At 52.7% G+C, this 5299-nt stretch overlaps 1 pseudogene; it reads left to right on the forward strand.

Moving 5' to 3' along the window:
* The first annotated feature begins 2228 nt into the window (after positions 1 to 2228).
* Positions 2229 to 4379, forward strand: LOC112899945 (annotated as a pseudogene).
* Positions 4380 to 5299: the final 920 nt, after the last annotated feature.

Genomic DNA, 5299 nt, shown 5'->3' on the forward strand with positions numbered 1-5299 from the left:
ACCAATAGTTACAGTCTGAATGTGTAAGAGCCGCATGCATGCATGTTCTCGCAAGATGTTTTTGACAGCGGCAATGGCAAACTGGCCGCCGCTTGCATGTCGAACCGACCAGCCGATTTGCTAGACCATGGCAAGTCCCTTTTCTTCAACCTGCACACAATTTCGTCAATGATCAATCCAGCCATGTTCTAGCACATTAGTTATTCCGATGTCACTTGCCCTTAGCAGAAAGCCAAGGGGGTTAACTATGCGAGATCCCAAAGTCAGCTGGAGAATCCGCCATGTTTCTGACGAGAGCCCGCAGTCCGCGGGGGTGGCACAGCTATTATTTGACTAACTAGGCTGCTAGCTATCTAGTTGCTACAGCTCCAAAAGAATCTTGATTCGCTAGTTCGAGATAGAAATACAGAGCTGGGTGCCTCCGCTCCACAGAATCTCAAAAGAAATCAAGTTCATATCCAGTACTACAAGTTTGCATGTTTATTTACATACATATAGGGCAACCACCAGTTCGTAGCACTCTTTTGTTATTCCAAGCAAGCTCAGGTCAATGCTTCCATGACAAATATCCTAGGAAATGTACGTCTCTGCAAACCTCCTTTAGCTCTGAGACAACGAGTTAAAGGTTAGAAATTTTAATGATGATGTAATACCTGATCAAATTGGATGTCAGAATAGTTCAAATCAAACAATAAAAAGAGAGAACAAATAACTATAGTACTACCTTCATTCCAAATTACAATTCGTTTTAACTTTTTTTAAATACATATATTTTGCTATGCACCTAGATATACACTATGTATTAAAAAATCAAAACGGATTATAATTTGCGGCGGAGGGAGTAGCTAATTTTGCGTCTAGCTAAACCTTTTGCGCCTTTTTGGAGCTGAAGCAGCTCGAGGGTTGATATGTTCTCCTGCATCCATGTTGTGAATAAATTCCATAGAATCAAGTTGAGGAGAAAAGCTTTTGTCCAATTCAGAAGGCGTCTACTCGTCTAACTGAAATCTGTTCCAACACAACTACTGCAGCTAGCTCTTTGGTCAGGATTGTTTTCAGTAGTTTTGCCCTTTCAGAACCCAGAAGTCACGGTAGATAAAAAATAATTTCATTTTGCATATGCACAAACGCAGCGGTAGTTGATTAGCCATATATGCCAGGATTATACCATGCTTGTCTGGTTGCATCGGTGAACCTGGACTGTGTTCTATGTACATCCAAATTCTAAGAGTTCTCTAGCTGTTGTCCATGCGTTGTTGCAACTATACGCACACGTAGTTTCCAACCCGTACTGAAGGATCTCCAAGTCTTTGTGAGGAATATTTTCATTTGGTGAAGCATTATCCCAGTGGAATATGTATGGTGCTCCCATCTTGCTGAAAACCATATGCATGCTGGTGTCCACCTCTTTTTTTCCTTGTTGTACCAAAAAGTATGATGTAGTCTTTAGTCTGTCATAATCCTAGCTGTGGTAGGCCCATGAAAAGCCACTTAGTTTGATCTTTTCAAACGTATCATTGGTGTGACCACCAGTAGCCTAACATCTTTAATTGCCCCTGCGACCCACTTGTGAGGTTTTCTTCGTTTTTAGACGTCATTTGGACGCACGTACCTGTTTCTAGCGAAACAGCGGCTAGCTCCAAATCCACTGTTTGACAACTACTAGAAAACAACAGAACAAGTAATAATCCTTAAAAAAAAGACAGAACAAGCTAAGTAATATGCATGATAGGACCAGTCACACCACCGTGCCGATCATGTGATGGTTCTTGAAAGATTAACCCGGCCTAGAAGAAGATAAGAGACAAAGTAGCACAACAGCAGCATCCACTGCACCGTGTTCTAGGATATGAAATGAAAGTTTCCCCTCCTGAAAATTGTCAAAAAGTAAAGCCTTCCTTTTTGAAACAAAAGCATGGATGCTTGCTGCACAACGGCACTTGAACTGGGTGCGGCAGCAAATGGGGAATCCACACCAAGTCCTCAAAGGATGCCTCCCTCGCCAACAGGATTCCTCGGATCCCGAGGAGTGGATCCGAGCTGAGGTAGTTCCACGGCCCAAGGAACTGACGTGGCCTCCAAGGTCAGAGGTCAGAATCTTCCTCTCCAACCAGGCCCGCTTGTCCGTCCACCCCGACAGCGACATCAACCAGCTCGCTGCTCGCTGCGCTTTCCAACAAAAGGAAGCTCCCCATCCTCGGAGAGCCGCGACTCGCGACAGCAATGGTGACGGAGCACACCGCGGCCGTGCGCGCCGGCCTTCCACTGGCACCGTAAGATCGGCCCACCTCATGCTTCAAAATCTTTAATCGTTTCCTCGTTGCCCCCTCGCCGTCCCCAACCATCGCGCGCCGCGACCGGAGCTGCCATCTCCAAGCTCTCCGCCGCGCTATATATACTCCTCGCGCCGTAGCATCAGCGCAGCCACGTACCGACAGTGAGTTAGGGAGCAAGAGTGCGAGACGCTGAGAAGCAGGCAGCCGGCCGGCGACATGGCGGAGGAGCAGTTCAAGCCGGCGGCGATGGAGGTGGAGGGTGCGGAGGCGGCGGCGTCCAAGCCGCGGTTCCGGATGCCGGTGGACTCGGACAACCAAGCCACCGAGTTCTGGCTCTTCTCCTTCGCGAGGCCGCACATGAGCGCCTTCCACCTCTCGTGTTCTCCTTCTTCTGCTGCTTCCTCTCCACCTTCGCGGCGCCGCCGCTGCTGCCGCTCATCCGCGACACCGCTCGGGCTCACGGCCACGGACATCGGCAACGCCGGGATCGCGTCCGTGTCCGGCGCCGTGTTCGCGCGTGTCGCCATGGGCACGGCGTGCGACCTGGTGGGGCCCCGCCTGGCTTCCGCCCCATCATACTCCTCACCACGCCCGCCGTGTACTGCTCGGCCATCATCGACTCGGCGTCGTCCTACCTCCTCGTGCGCTTCTTCACGGGGTTCTCGCTGGCGTCGTTCGTGTCCACGCAGTTCTGGATGAGCTCCATGTTCTCGCCGCCCAAGGTTGGGCTGGCCAACGGCGTCGCCGGCGGGTGGGGCAACCTCGGCGGCGGCGCCGTGCAGCTGCTCATGCCGCTCGTGTTCGAGGCCATCCGCAAGATCGGGAGCACGCCGTTCACGGCGTGGCGCGTGGCCTTCTTCATCCCAGGCCTGATGCAGACGTGCTCCGCCATCGCGGTGCTGGCGTTCGGGCAGGACATGCCCGACGGCAACTACCGGAAGCTGCACAAGTCCGGCGACATGCACAAGGACAGCTTCGGCAACGTGTTCCGCCACGCCGTGACCAGCTACCGCGGCTGGATCCTGGCGCTCACCTACGGCTACTGCTTCGGCGTGGAGCTGGCCGTGGACAACATCATCGCGCAGTACTTCTTCGACCGGTTCGGCGTGAAGCTCAGCACCGCGGGGTTCATCGCCGCCAGCTTCGGGATGGCCAACATCGTCTCCCGCCCCGGCGGCGGGCTCCTGTCCGACTGGCTCTCCAGCCGGTTCGGCATGCGCGGCAGGCTGTGGGGGCTGTGGGTGGTGCAGACCGTCGGGGGCGTCCTGTGCGTGGTGCTGGGCATGGTGGACTACTCCTTCGGCGCGTCCGTGGTCGTCATGATCCTCTTCTCCTTCTTCGTGCAGGCGGCCTGCGGGCTGACCTTCGGCATCGTGCCGTTCGTCTCGCGGCGGTCGCTGGGCTGATCTCCGGTTTGACCGGCGGCGGCGGCAACGTGGGCGCCGTGCTGACGCAGCTCATCTTCTTCCACGGCTCCAAGTACAGGACGGAGACGGGGATCAAATACATGGGGCTCATGATCATCGCGTGCACGCTGCCCATCACGCTCATCTACTTCCCGCAGTGGGGCGGCATGTTCGTGGGGCCGCGCCCCGGGGCGACGGCGGAGGACTACTACAACCGGGAGTGGACGGCGGAGGAGCGCGAGAGGGGGTACAACACCGGCAGCGTGCGGTTCGCGGAGAACAGCGTGCGCGAGGGGGGCAGGTCGGGCAGCCAGTCCAAGCACACTGTCCCCGTCGAGTCCTCGCCGGCCAACGTGTGAAAGGCCTAAGCTTTCCGTGCTGCTCGTATAGTCAAGGGTCCGGGGTCCCTCGTGAATCTCCAATGATACTTACTGTTCGTGAATCGTGGTCGGCGGCACTGCCGTTCACCACCCTTGAAATTGGTTGTGTGCTGTTTTGCTGTGTGTGTTGTGCAGCCATGTGGTAATTTGTGCTGGATGGAGGAAAAGCTGGTGACGGATTTCGGCAAAGAGAGATGAGTGGTGTTACAAGGGATTTGTTTATTTGTGACAAAACAAGATGCTTGCAAAGAGCTCTATGCATATACCAAATCCTCCTATGTATGATGCTCGCAATAGAAGTCCTGTGTTACTGTGTGTTGTGGTAATTTCTGTTTGAAGTAAGGCTTGTGACGATCTCGGTAAAGAACGTGACATTATAAGAAATTGTTTATTTGATAGGTGATTTCTTTGTTTCCTCATATGTAAACTAGTTTTCTTGAATCCCTAGGTCAATATCCAATCAAAAAAGCTACTTATCACAATACAATTCTGATACTATATATGCAGCTTGCTGAAGGAACATCAGAAGAGGTCATGTTGCCCTTATCAGGTTCATTAAGCTTGCCGAGCTATTCAATCACCTGACACTCAAAATAGCTTCCTGTAAACAAGTGCAAGTTAGCTAGCTTGTTTTATGAAACAGGGAGTGCCAAGCCCCTGCCCTGTAACGTCCACATTTTTTTCTTATTTAAATTGCATTACCTATCACTTGTTTAAAAATTATTTAAACCTTTTTCGCCGCTCGAGCTCCCGAAGCCCACCTCCCGAATTTCCGCCATCCCGACATCACGCAGTATCTTCCTCTTTTTCCGCGGAGCCGCCCGTTCCTTTTCCTTTTCCACCGGCCTCGCCGTCCCGTCGCATCACCATCGTATCGCGGTCGGCCGCGTGCGCCTGCGCGGCCGCGATCGTCGGTGCCGCGCGCGTGCCCCGTCTTTTCTTTTCTCATATTTTATTCAAATCCATTTTATTTCTCTCTTCAAATTCTTCCGCTTGCTTATTTAAATTGGTTGAGTAACGCAACAATTTTTTTTGTATAACGCCCGGAAAATCGAAGAGAATGTGTAACCGTTGCCGGTTAAAACCCACCGGCGAGCAGCGACAGGCAACACGAGGAGCCGGGAGGCTTCCGAGACGGCTGGTGGGTCCTGGTCCCTCGGTCAACGGCCCAGAAGTCCGCCACACGCCCTGGCTTGCTGAAGTGCTAAGCGTGCCACCTGACCTATGCCTGATCAGG

This window comes from Panicum hallii, chromosome 7 (assembly GCF_002211085.1).
Source record: "Panicum hallii strain FIL2 chromosome 7, PHallii_v3.1, whole genome shotgun sequence".
Classification (NCBI taxonomy): domain Eukaryota; kingdom Viridiplantae; phylum Streptophyta; class Magnoliopsida; order Poales; family Poaceae; genus Panicum; species Panicum hallii.